At 57.0% G+C, this 14142-nt stretch overlaps 1 long non-coding RNA gene across 2 annotated transcripts in view; it reads right to left on the bottom strand.

Moving 5' to 3' along the window:
• Positions 1-12187, bottom strand: part of LOC148773051 (uncharacterized) — a 71565-nt gene extending 59378 nt beyond the window's left edge. The window contains exon 1 of one of the 2 annotated variants that reach the window (XR_016037008.1): positions 12139-12187. This is a non-coding gene — a long non-coding RNA (uncharacterized LOC148773051). Of the gene's footprint in view, positions 1-6416; positions 6510-12138 lie in introns of those variants that run through there. The other variant, XR_016037006.1, reaches the window with a different exon arrangement.
• Between the last annotated feature and the right edge of the window lie 1955 nt (positions 12188-14142).

The raw sequence follows: 14142 nt of genomic DNA, 5'->3' as shown, positions 1-14142 counted from the left end.
GCTGGTTCCTGCCCTGTTCAACCCCCCGACAAACACTCCTGAACCCACACCATGCTGCCTGCGCTGAAGCAGGCTGGGTCCTCCCCTTGTTCAAGCCCCCAAGAAACACTCCTGAGCCCGCATCTCTCTCCCTGCACTGAACCATGCTGGTTCCCGCCCTGTTCAAGCCGCCAGCAAACACTTCTGAGCCTGCATCTCTCTACCTGCACTGAACCCAGCTGGGTCCTGCCCTTGCTCAACTACCGCCAAACACTCCTGAACCCGCATCTCTCTCCTTGCACTGAACCAGGCTGGTTCCTACCCTGTTCAAGCTCCCGACAAACATTTCTGAGTCCACATCATGCTCCCTGCACTGAAGCAGGCTGGGTTCTGCCCTAGTTCAAGTCCCCGACAAACACTTCTGAACCGGCATCTCAGTTCCTGCACTGAACCACGTTGCTCCCTGCCCTGTTCAATCCCCGACAAACACTCCTGAGTCTGCATCTCTCTCCCTGCACTGACCCACGCTGGTTCCCGCCCTGTTCAAGCAAGCCCCCAACACTCTTGAGCCTGCCTCTCACTCGCCACAGTGAACCAGGCTGGTTCCTGCCCTGTTCAAGACCCCGACAAACACTCCTGAGCCCACATCTCTCTCTAGGACAGACCCAGACTGGTTCCTCCCTTGAGCCTGCATCTCACTCCCCGTTTGAACCAGGCTGGTTGTTGCCCTTGTTCAAGTCCCCGACAAACACTGCTGAACCTGCATCATCATCCCCACACTGAACTAGGTTGGGTCGTGCCCTAGTTCATGTTCCCTACAAACACTCCTGAGCCCATCTCTCTGCCTGCACTGAATCAGCCTGGGTCCTGCTCTTGTTCAAGCCCCCAGCAAACACTCTTGAGCCTGCATCTCACTCCCCGGACTGAACCAGTCTGTTTCCTTCCCTGTTCAAGCCCCCGACAAACACTCCTGAATCCACATCATGCTCTCCGCACTGAACCAGGCTGGGTCCTGCCCTTGTTCCGTCCCCCAGCAAACGTTCCTGAGCCTGCAACACTGTCTCCCTGCACTGAACCCCGCCAGTTTCCGCCCTTTTCAATCCCCCGACAAAAACTCCTGAACCCGTATCATCTCGCTCCGTGCACGGACCTAGGCTGGTTCCTGCCCTGTTCAAGCCCCCGACAAACACTCCTGACTGAACCCACACCATGCTGCCCGCGCTGAAGCAGGCTGGGTCCTGCCTTTGTTCAATCCCCCAGGAAACAGTCCTGAGCCCACATCTCCCTCCCTGAAATGAAAGAGGCCGGGTCCTAGCCTTGTTCAAGCCGTCGACAAACACTCCTGAACCCACATCTCGCTCCCAGCACTGACCTAGACTGGTTCCCGGCCAACCATCCAAAAACACTTCTGAGCGTGCCTCATACTCCCTGCACTGAACCAGGCTCGGTTCTGCCCTAGCTGAAGCGCCCGAATAACACTACCGAACCCACGTCAAGCTCCCTGCATTGAACAAGGATGGGTCCGCCCCTTGTTCAGGACTCCGAAAAACACTCCGGAGAATGCATATCTCTCCCCGCACTGAAACAGGCTGGTTCCGGCCCTGTTCAATCCCTTGACAAACACTCCTGAGACCACATCATGCTCCCTGCGCCGAACCAGGCTGGGTCTTGCCCTAGTTCTATCCCCTGACAAACACTCCTGAGCCCACATCCTGCTCCCCGCACCGAACCAGGCTGGGTTCTGAACCCAGTTCATGTCTCCGACAAACACTCCTGAACACACATCTCTCTCCCTGCCCTGAACTAGGCTGGTTGCCGCCCTGTTTAAGCCCCCAACAAATACTCCTGAGCCCGTATCTCTCTTCCTGCACCGAGGCACGCTGGGTCCTGCCTTTGTTCAACCACCCAGCAAACACTCCTGAGCCCACATCTTACTTCCTGAACTGAACCACGCTGGTTCCTGCCCTGTTCAACCCCGCGACAAACACTCCTGAGCCTGCATCTCTCTCTCCCTCTCCCTGCACTGAACCACGCTGGTTCCTGCCCTGTTCTAACCACTGAGAAACACCCCTGAGCCCAGATCATGCTTCTTCCACTGATCCTGGCTGGTTCCCACCCTGTTTAAGCCCCGGACAAACACTCCTGAACCATCATCTCGCTCCCTGCACTGAACCTGGCTGGGTGCTGCCCTCGTTCAAACCGCCGACAAACATTCCTGAGGCCACATCTTGTTCCCTGGACTGAACCAGGCTGGGTTCTGCCCCAGATCATGTCTCCGACAAACACTCCTGAACCCACATCTCTCTCCCTGCCCTGAACTAGGCTGGTTCCCGCCCTGTTCAAGCCCCCAACAAATACTCCTGAGCCCGTATATATCTCCCTGCACTGAGGCACGCTGGGTCCTGCCCTTGTTTAATCCCCCAACAAACACTCCTGAGCCCACATCTTACTTCCTGAACTGAACCACGCTGATTCCTGCCCCGTTCAAGTCCCCGACAAACACTCCTGAGCCTGCATCTCTCTTTCTCTCTCCCTGCACTGAACCACGCTGGTTTCTGCCCTGTTCAACCCCCTGAGAAACACCCCTGAACCCAGACCATGCTCTTTCCACTGATCCTGGCTGGTTGCCCCCCTGTTCTAGCCCTGGAAAAGACTCCTGAGCCCACATCATTCTCCTCACACTGAACCTGGTTGGTTCCCGCCCTGTTCAAGCCCCGGACAAAGACTCCTGAACCCTCATCTCGCTCTCTGCACTGAACCTGGCTGGTTCCTGATCTTTCTCAAGACCCCAGCAAACACTCCTCAGCCTTCATCTCACTCTCTGCACTGAACCAGGCTGGGTTCCGCCCTTTTCAAGTCCCCGACAAACATTCCTGAGCCCAAAAAATGTTCCCCGCACTGAACCAGGCTGATTTCTGCCCTAGTTCAAGTCAGCGACAAACACTCCTGAGCCCACATCTCTCTCCCTGCACTGAACCAGGCTGGTTTCCTCCCTGTTCAAGCCCCCGACAAACACTCCTGAACCCGCCTGTCGCTTCTTGCACTGAACTAGACTGGGTCCCACTCTTGTTCAAGCCCCCGGGAAAAAATCCTGAGACGGCATCTAATTCCCCCTGCATTGACCAGGCTGGTTTCCGCCCTGTTCAAGCCCCTGACAAACATTCCTGAGTCTCATCGCTCTCTTTCCCTGCCCTGACCAAGGCTACTTCTTTCGCTTGAGCCTGCATCTCTCTTCCTGCACTGCACCACACTGGGTCCCCTGCTGTTGAAGCCCCCGAGAAACACTCCTGAGCCGACATCATGCTCCCTGCACTGACCCAGCCTGGGTCCTGCCCTTGTTCAAGCCCCCGTCAGACACTCCTGAGCCCACATCAGGTTCCTTGCACTGACCCACACTGGTTCCCGTCCTTTTCAAACCGCAGACACACATCCTAGGACGACATCCCTCTCTCCCTGCGCTGAAGACGCTGATTCCCGTCCCGTTCAAGCCCCCGACAAACACTCCTGAGCACACATCATGCTCCCCGCACTGAACCAGGCTGGTTCCCGCCCTGTTCAAGTCCCCGACAAACACTCCTGAGTCTCAACTCTCTCTCTCCCGCACTGAACCACGCTGGTTCTCGCCCTGTTCAATACCCCGACAAACACTCCTGAACCCGCATCATGCTGTCCGTACTGAAGCAGGCTGGGTCCTCCCCTTGTTCAAGCCGCCTAGAAACACTCCTGACGTCACATCTCTCTCCCTGCCCTTGTTGAAGCCCCCATCAGACACTCCTGAGCCCACATCAGGTTCCTTGCACTGACCCAGGCTGGTTGCTGTCCTGTTCAAACACAGAGAAACATCCTAGGACGACATATCTCTCTCCCTGCGCTGAACACGCTGGTTCCCGCCCCGTTCAAGCCCCCAGCGAACACTTCTGAAACCACATCTCGCTCCCTGCACTGAACCAGGTTGGGTCCTTCCCTTTAGCCTGCGTCTCACTCCCTGCACTGACCTAGGCTGGTTCCTTCTCTAGCCTTCATCTCACTCCCCGTGCTGAACCAGGCTCGTTCCTGCCCTGGTCAAGCCCCTTGACAAACACTCCTGAACACACATCATGCTCCCCGCACTGAACCAGGCTGGCTCCCGCCCTGTTCAAGTCCCCGAAAAACACTCCTGAGCGCGCATCTCTCTCCCTGCACTGAACTACGCTGGTTCCTTCCCTTGAGCCTGCATCTCACTCCCTGCACTGAACCTGGCTGGGTCCTGCCCTTGTTCAAACCCCTGGCAAACATTCCTGAGGCCACATCTTGCTCCCTGCACTGAACTAGGCTAGTTCCCGCCCTTTTCCAGCCCCCGACAAACACTCCTGAGCCCGCATCTCTCTGCCTGCATTGAACCAGCCTGAGTCCAGCTCTTGTTCAAGCCGCAAGCAAACACTCTTGAGCCTGCATCTCACTCCCCGGACTGAAGCAGGCTGTTTCCTGCCCTGTTCAAACCCCGACAAACACTCGTGAGCCCACATCATGCTTTCCGCACTGAACCAGGCTGGTTTCTGCCCTAGTTCAAGTCCCCGACAAACACTCCTGAGCCTTCATCTCTCTCCCTGCACTGACCCAGGCTGGTACCTGCCCTGTTCAAGGTCCCGACAAAAACTCCTGAACTCACACCATGCTGCCTGCACTGCAGCAAGCTGGGTCCTCCCCTTGTTCAAGCCCCCAAGAAACACTCCTGAGCCCACATCTCTCTCCCTGCATTGAACCAGGCTGGTTCCCGCCCTGTTCAAGCCGCGGACAAACACTTCTGAGTCCACATCATGCTCCCCGCACTTTAGCAGGCTGGGTTCTGCCCTAGTGCAAGTCCCCGACAAACACTCTTGAACCAGCATCTCGGTCCCTGCACTGAACCACTCTGGTTCCTGCCCTGTTCAATCCCCGACAAACACTCCTGAGCCCACATCATGCTCTCTGCACTGAACCAGGCTGCATTCTGCCCTAGTTCAAGTCCCCGACTAACACTCCTGAGACTTCATCTGTCTCCCTGCACTGACCCAGGCTGGGTCCTGCCCTTGTTCAGTCCCCCAGCAAACGCTCCTGAGCCTGCATCACTCTCTCCCTGGACTGAACCAGGCTGGTTCCCACCCTGTTCAAGCGCCCAGCAAACACTTCTGAGCCTGCATCTCTCTCCCTGCACTGACCCAGGCTGGGTCCTGCCCTTGTTCAGTCCCCCAGCAAACGCTCCTGAGCCTGCATCACTCTCTCCCTGCACTGAACACGCCAGTTTCCGCCCTGTTCAAGCCCCCGACAAACACTCCTGAACCCATATCTCGCTCCCTGTACTGACCCAGACTGCTTCCCGCCTTGTTCAACCATCCTACAAACACTCCTGAGCGCGCATCATACTCCCCGCCCTGCACCAGCCTCAATTCTGCCCTCGTTCATGCGCCCGACTAACATTCCCGAACACACATCTAGCTCCCTGCATTGAACTAGGATGGGCCCTCCTCTTGTTCAAGCCCCCGAGAAACACTCCTGAGCCCGCATCTCACTCCCTGTACTGAACCAGGCTGATTCCTGCCCTGTGCAATCCCCCGACAAACACTCCTGAGCCCGCATCTCACTCGCTGGACTGCACCAGGCTGGGTTCTGCCCTAGTTCAAGTCCCGGACAAACACTCCTGAGCTCGCTTCATGCCTGCACTGATGCAGGCTGTGTCCTCTCCTAGTTCAAGCTCAGGAAAAACACACCTGAGCCTGATCTCGCTCCTTGACTGAACCAGGCTGGGTCCCGCACTTCTTGAAGCCCCCACAAAGAGTCCTGAGCCCACATGAGGCACCCTGCACTGACCCAGACTGCTTCCAGCCCTGCTCAAGCCCCCGATAAACACTCCTGAACCCGCCTGTCGCTTTCTGAACTGAACTAGACTGGGTCCCACCCTTGTTCAAGCCCCAGCAAACACTCCTGAGACGGCATCTCTCTCTCTCTCCCCCTGCATTGAACCAGGCTTGTTCCCTCCCCGTTCAAGCCCCTGACAAACATTCCCGAGTCTCATCGCTCGCTTTCCCTGCACTGACCCAGGCTGGTTCCTTCGCGTGAGCCTGCCTCTCTCTTCCTGCACTGCACCACACTGGTTCCCCCGCTGTTGAAGCCCCCGACAAACACTCCTGAGCCGACATCATGCTCCCTGCACTGACCCAGGCTGGGTCCTGCCCTTGTTCAAGCCCCCGTCAGACACTCCTGAGCCCATATCAGGTTCCTTGCACTGACCCAGGCTGGTTCCCGTCCTGTTAAAACCGCAGACACACATCCTAGGACGACATCTCTCTCTCCCTGCGCTGAACACACTGGTTCCCACCCCTTTCAAAACCCGACCAACACTCCTGAGCCCACATCTCGCTCCCTGCACTGAAAAAGCCTGGGCCCTTCCCTTTAGCCTGCATCTCACTCCCCGCACTGACCTAGGCTGGTTCCTTCTCTTTAGCATTCATCTCACTCCCCGTGCTGAACCAGGCTCGTTCCTGCCCTGGTCAAGCCCCCGACAAACACTCCTGAGCACACATCATGCTTCCTGCACTGAACCAGGCTGGTTCCCTCCCTGTTCAAGTCCCCGACAAACACTCCTGAGTCTCATCTCTCTCTCTCCCTGCATTGAACCACGCTGGTTCTCGCCCTGTTCAAGCCCCCGACAAACACTGCTGAGCCCGCATCTCTCTCCCTACACTGAACTACGGTGGTTCCTTCCCTTGAGCCTGCATCTCACTCCCTGCACTGAACCTGGCTGGGTCCTGCCCTTGTTCAAACCGCCGACAAACATTTCTGAGGCCACATCTTGCTCCCTGGACTGACCTAGGCTGGTTCCCGCCCTTTTCAAGCCCTGGACAAACACTCCTGAGCCCACATCTCTCTGCCTGCATTGAACCAGCCTGGGTCCTGCTCTTGTTCAAGCCCCAGCAAACACTCTTGAGCCCGCATCTCACTTCCTGGACTGAACCAGGCTGTTTCCTGACCTGTTCAAGCCCCCGACAAACACTCCTGAGCCCACATCTCGCTCCCTGCACTGACCCAGACTGGTTCGCGCCCAGTTCAACCACCCTACAAACACTCCTGAGCGTGCATCATACTCCCCGCCTTGTACCAGATTCAGTTCTGCCCTAGTTCAATCGCCCGACTAATACTCCCGAAAACACATCTAGCTCTCTTCTTTGAACAAGGATGGGTCCTCCCCTTGTTCGAGCCCCCGAAAAACAGTCCTGAGCCTGCATATCTCTCCCCGCACTGAAACAGCCTGGGTCCGGCCCTGTTCAAGCCCTCGACAAACACTCCTGAGACCACATCATGCTCCCTGCGCCGACCCAGGCTGGGTCTTGCCCTAGTTCTATCCCCCGACAAACACTCCTGAGCCCATATTCTGCTCTCCGCACTGAATCAGGCTGGGTTCTGCCCCAGGTCATTTCTCCGACAAACACTCCTGAACCCACATCTCTCTCCCTGCCCTGAACTAGGCTGGTTCCTGTCCTGTTCAAGACCCCGACAAACACTCCTGAGCCTGCATCTCTCTCTCTCTCCCTGCACTGTACCACTCTGGTTCCCGCCCCGATCAAGCACCCGACGAACACTCCTGAACCCACATCTCGATCCCTGCACTGAACCAGGCTGGGTCCTCCCCTTTAGCCTGCATCTCACTCCCCGTACTGACCGAGGCTGGTTCCTTCTCTTTAGCCTTCACCTCACTCCCCGTGCTGAACCAGGCTCATTCCTGCCCTGGTCAAGCCACCGACAAACACTCCTGAGCACACATCATGCTCCTCGCACTGAACCAGGCTGGTTCCGGCCCTGTTTAGTCCCCGACACACTCCTGAGTCTGATGTCTCTCTCTCCCTGCACTGAACCACGCTGGATCTCGTCCTGTTCAAGCCCCCACAAACACTCCTGAGCCCGCATCTCTCTGCCTGCATTGAACCAGCCAAGGTCCTGCTCTTGTTCAAGCCCCCGACAAACACTCCTTAGCCTTCATCTCTCTCCCTGCACTGACCCAGGCTGGGTCCTGCCCTTGCTCAGTCCCCTAGGAAACGCTCCTGAGCCTGCATCACTCTCTCCCTGCACTGAACGACGCCAGTTTCCGCCCTCTTCAAGCCCCCGACAAACACTCCTGAACCGTATCTCGCTCCGTGCACGGACCCAGGCTGGTTCCTGCCCTGTTCAAGCCCCGGACAAACACTCCTGAACCCACACCATGCTGCCCGCACTGACGCAGGCTGGGTCATCCCCTTGTTCAAGCCCCCAAGAAACACTCCTGAGCCCGCAACTCTTTCCCTGTACGTAACCAGGCTGGTTCCCGCCCTATTCAAGCCCCCAGCAAACACTTCTGAGCCTGCATCTCTACCTGCACTGAACCCAGCTGGGTCCTGCCTTTGTTCAACCCCTGCCAAACTCTCCTGAACCCGCATCTCTCTCATTGCACTGAACCAGGCTGGTTCCTACCCTGTTCAAGTCCCCCACAAACACTTCTGAGTCCACATCATGCTCTCCGCACTGAAACAGGCTGGCTTCTGCCTCAGTTCAAGTCCCCGACAAACACTTCTGAACCGGCATCTCGGTTCCTGCACTGAACCACGCTGGTTCCTGCCCTGTTCAATCCCCGACAAACACTCCTGAGCCCACATCATGCTCCCCACACTGAGCCAGGATGCGTTCTACCCTAGTTCAAGTCCCTGACAAACACTCCTGATCCTTCATCTCTCTCCCTGCACTGACCCAGGCTGGGTCCTGCCCTTGTTCAGTCCCCCAGCAAACGCTCCCGAGCCTGCATCACTCTCTCCCTGCATTGAACCAGGCTGATTCCCGCCCTGTTTAAGCCCCCAGCAAACACTTCTGAGGCTGCATCACTCTCTCCCTGCACTGAACCACGCCAGTTTCCGCCCTGTTCAAGCCCCTGACAAATACTCCTGAACCCACATCTCGCTCCCTGCCCGGACCCTGACTGCATCCCGCCCTGTTCAGTCACCCTACAAACACTCCTGAGCGCGATCATACTCCCCGCACTGAACCAGGCTCAATTCTGCCCTCGTTCAAGCGCCCGACTAACACTCCCGAACATACATCTAGGTCCCTGCATTGAACTAGGATGGGCCCTCCCCTTGTTGAAGCCCCCGAAAAACAATCCTGAACATGCATATCTCTCCCCGCACTGAAACAGGCTGGTTCCTGCCCTGTTCAAGCCCTCGACAAACACTCCTGAGACCATGTCATGCTCCCTGCGCCGACCCAGGCTGAGGCTTGCCCTAGTTCTATCCCACGACAAACACTCCTGAACCCACATCTCTGTCCCTGTCCTGAACTAGGCTGGTTCCTGCTATGTTCAAGCCCCTTACAAACACTCCTGACTCCGCATCTGTCTCTCTCTCTCTCTCCTTGCACTGAACCACGCTGGTTCTTGCCCTTTTCAAACCCATGCGAAACACTCCTGAGCCCATATCATGCTCCTTCGACTGATCCTGGCTGGTTCTTGCCCTGTTCAAGCCCTGGACAAAGACTCCGGAGCCCACATCGTGCTCCTCACACTGAACATGGCTGGTTCCCGACCTGTTCAAGCCCCGGACAAACTCCTGAATCCTCATCTCGCTCCCTGCACTGAACCTCGCTGGTTCCTGACCTTTTTTAAGCCCCGAGAAAACACTCCTCAGCCTGCATCTCACTCTCTGCACTGAACCAGGCTAGGTCCCGCCCTGTTCAAGTCCCCGACAAACATTCCTGAGCCCAAAAAATGTTCCCCGCAATGAACCAGGCTGGTTTCTGCTCTATTTCAAGTCAGCGACAACACTCCTGAGCCCACATCTCTCCCCCTGTACTGAATCAGGCTGGTTCCCTCCCTGTTCAAGCCCCGGACAAACACTCCTGAGCCTGCATCTCTCTCTCTCTCCCTGCACTGAACCACGCTGGTACCTGCCCTGTTCAAGCCCCCGACAAACACTCCTGAACCCGCATCTCACTCTCCGCACTGAACCAGGCTGTTTCCTGCCCTGTTCAATCCCCCGACAAACACTCCTGAGCCCGCATTTCACTCCCTGGACTGCACCAGGCTGGGTTCTGCCCTAGTTCAAGTCCCCAAGAACGACTTCTGAGCTCACTTCATGCCTGCATCTGCACTGATGCAGGCTGTGTCCTCACCTTTTTCAAGCCCTTTACAAACACTCCTGAGCTTGCATCTCGCTCCCTGACTGAACCAGGCTGGGTCCCGCCCTTATTGAAGCCCCAGACAAAGACTCCTGAGCCCACATGAGGCTCCCTGCACTGACCCAGCCTGGTTCGTTCCAGCCCTGTTCAAGCCCCCGATAAACACTCCTGAACCCGCCTGTCGCCTCCTGCACTGAACTACACTGGGTCCCACCCTTGTTCAAGCCCCCAGCAAACACTCCTGAGATGGCATCTCTCTCCCCCTGCATTGAACCAGGCTGGTTCCTGTCCTGTTCAAGCCCCTGACAAACATTCCTGAGTCCCATCGCTCTCTTTCCCTGCACTGACCCAGGCTGGTTCCTTCGCTTGAGCCTGCATCTCTCTTCCTGCACTTCACCACACTGGTTCCCCCGCTGTTGAAGCCCCCGACAAACACTCCTGAGCCGACATCATGCTCCCTGCACTGACCCAGGCTGGGTCCTGCCCTTGTTCAAGCCCCCGTCAGGCACTCCTGAGCCCACATCAGGTTCCTTGCACTGACCCAGGATGGTTCCCGTCATGTTTAAACCCCAGAGAAACATCCTAGGACGACATCTCTCTCTCCCTGCGCTGAACACGCTGGTTTCCTACTCCGTTCAAGTCCCCGACGAACACTCCTGAACCCACATCTCGCTCCCTGCAGTGAACCAGGCTGGGTCCTTCCCTTTAGCCTGCGTCTCACTCCCCGCACTGACCTACGCTGGTTCCTTCTCTTTAGCATTCATCTCACTCCCCGTGCTGAACCAGGCTCGTTCCTGCCCTGGTCAAGCCCCCGACAAACACTCCTGAGCACACATCATGCTCCCCGCGCTGAACCAGGCTGGTTCCCGCCCTGTTCAAGTCCCCGACAAACACTCATCACTCTCTCTGCCTGCACTGAACCACGCTGGTTCTCGCCCTGTTCAAGCCCCTGAGAAACACTCCTGAGCCCGCATCTCTCTGCCTGCATTGAACTAGTATGGGTCCTGCTCTTGTTCAAGCCCCCGACAAACACTCCTGAGCCTTCATCTCTCTCACTGCACTGACCCAGGCTGGGTCCTGCCCTTGTTCAGTACCCCAGAAAACGCTCCTGAGCCTGCCTCACTCTCTCCCTGCACTGAACCACGCCAGTTTCCGTCCTTTTCAAGCCCCTGACAAACACTCCTGAACCCGTATCTCGCTCCGTGCACGGACACAGGCTGGTTACTGCCCTGTTCAAGCCCCCGACTAACACTCCCGAACCCACATCTAGCTCCCTGCATTGAACAAGGTTGTGTCGTCCCCTTGTTCAAGCCCCAGAAAAACACACCTGAACCTGCATATCTCTGGGTCCTGCCCTGCTGAAGCCCTCGACAAACACTCCTGAGATCACATCATGCTCCCTGCGCCGACCCAGGTTGGGTCTTGCCTTATCTATCCCCCGACAAACACTCCTGAACCCACATCCTGCTCTCCGCACTGAACCAGGCTGGGTTCTGCCCAAGTTCATGTCCCCGACAAACACTTCTGAACCGGCATCTCAGTCCCTGCACTGAACCACGCTGGTTCCTGCTCTGTTCAAGCCCCCGACAAACACTCCTGTGCCCACATCATGCTCCCCGCACTGAAGCAGGCTGGGTTCTGCCCTAGTTCATGTCCCCGACAAACACTTCTGAACCAGCATCTCAGTCCCTGCACTGAACCACGCTGGTTCCTGCCCTGTTCAAGCCCCCGACAAACACTCCTGAGCCCACATCCTGCTCCCCGCACTGAACCAGGCTGGGTTCTGCCCAAGTTCATGTCTCCGACAAACACTCCTGAACACACATCTCTCTCCCTGCCCTGAACTAGGCTGGATTTTGCCCTGTTTAAGCCGCCAACAAACACACCCGAGCCCACATCCTGCTCCCTGCACCAAGGTACGCTGGGTCCTGTCCCCGTGTTCAATCCCCCAGCAAACACTCCTGAACTCGCATCTCACTTCCCGCACTGAACCAGGCTGTTTCCTACCCTGTTGAAACCCTCCTTCCACTGATCCTGGCTGGTTCTCGCCCTGTTCAAGCCCCGGACAGAGACTCCTGAGCCCACATCATGATCCTCACACTGAACCTGGCTGGTTCCCGCCCTGTTCAAGCCCCGGACAAACACTCCTGAACCCTCATCTCGCTCCCTGCACTGAACCTGGCTGGTTCCTGCTCTTTCTCAAGCCCCTAGCAAACACTCCTCCGTTTGCATCTCACTCTCTGCACTGAACCAGGCTGGTTCCCTCCCTGTTCAAGTCCCCAACAAACATTCCCGAGTCTGGATCTCTCCCTCTCTCTCCCTGCACTGAACCATGCTGGTCCCAGCCGGTTCAAGCCCCCGACAAACACTCCTGAACCCGCATCTCACTCCCCGCACTGAACCAGGCTGTTTCCTGCCCTGCTCAATCCCCCGACAAACATTCCCGAGCCTGCATCTCTCTCTCTCTCTCTGCACTGAACCATGCTGGTCCCTGCCCCATTCAAGCCCCGGACAAAGACTCCAGAACCTTCATATCGCTCCCTGCACTGAACCTCGTTGGTTCCTGTTCTTTCTCAAGTCCCCAGCAAACACTCCTGAGCCTGCATTTCACTCTCTGCATTGAACCACGACAAACATTCCTGAGCCCAAAAAATGTTCCCCGCACTGAACCAGGCTATTTCCTGCCCTGTTCAAGCCCCCGACAAACACTCCTGAGCTCACTTCATGCCTGCACTGATGCAGGCTGTGTCCTCTCCTTGTTCAAGCCCCAGACAAACACTCCTGAGCCTGCATCTCGCTCCCTGACTGAACCAGGCTGGGTGCCGCCCTTCTTGAAGCCCCAGACAAGGACTCCTGAGCCCACACGAGGCTCCCTGCACTGACTCAGCCTGGTTCCAGCCCTGTTCAAGCCCCCGATAAACACTCCTGAACCCGCCCGTCGCTTCCTGCACTGAACTAGACTGGGTCCCTCCCTTGTTCAAGCCCCCAGCACACACTCCTGAGACAGCATCTCTCTCCCCCTGCATTGAACCAGGCTGGTTCCCGCCCCGTTCAAGCGCCCGACGAACACTGCTGAACCCACATCTCGCTCCCTAAACTGAACCAGGCTGGGTCCTTCCCTTTAGCCTGCATCTCACTCCCAGTACTGACCTAGGCTGGTTCCTTCTCTAGCCTTCATCTCACTCCCCGTGCTGAACCAGGCCCATTCCTTCCCTGGTCAAGCCCCCGACAAACACTCCTGAGCCCGCATCTCTCTGCCTGAATTGAATCAGCCTGGGTCCTGCTCTTGCTCAAGCCCCTGACAAACACTCCTGAGCCCACATTATGCTCTCCGCACTGAATCAGGCTGGGTTCTGCCCTGGTTCAAGTCCCCGACAAACACTCTTGAGCCCACTTCATTCCAGCACTGATGCAGGCTGTGTCCTCTCCTTGTTCTAGCCCTGGACAAAGACTCCTGAGCCTGCATCTCGCTCCCTGACTGAACCAGGCTGCGTTCCGCCCTTCTTGAAGCCCCCGACAAAGACTCCTGAGCCAACACGAGGCTCCCTGCAGTGACCCACTAGTTCCAACCCTGTTCAAGCCCCCGATAAACACTCCTGAACCCGCCTGTCGCTTCCTGCACTGAACTAGACCGGGTCCCACCCTTGTTCAAGCCCCCAGCAAATACTCCTGCGACGGCATCTCTCTCCCCTTGCATTGAACCTGGCTGGTCCCTCGCCCTGTTCAAGCCCCTGACAAACATTCCTGAGTCTCATCGCTCTCTTTCCGTGCACTGACGCAGGCTACTTCTTTCGCTTGAGCCTACATCTCTTTTCCTGCACTGCACCACACTGGGTCCCCCGCTGTTGAAGCCCCCGAGAAACACTCCTGAGCCGACATCATGCTCCCTGCACTGACCCAGGCTGGGTCCTGCCCTTGTTCAAGCAGCCGTCATAAACTCCTGAACCCACATCAGGTTCCTTGCACTGACCCAGGCTGGTTCACGTCCTTTTCAAACCGCAGACACACATC

This window comes from Moschus berezovskii, chromosome Y, assembly GCF_049115385.1.
Source record: "Moschus berezovskii isolate FMDL1 chromosome Y, NW_MosBer_1.0, whole genome shotgun sequence".
Classification (NCBI taxonomy): domain Eukaryota; kingdom Metazoa; phylum Chordata; class Mammalia; order Artiodactyla; family Moschidae; genus Moschus; species Moschus berezovskii.
Note: the sequence above shows the minus strand (reverse complement) of the source record. Positions and strands in the feature narration are given on the sequence as shown.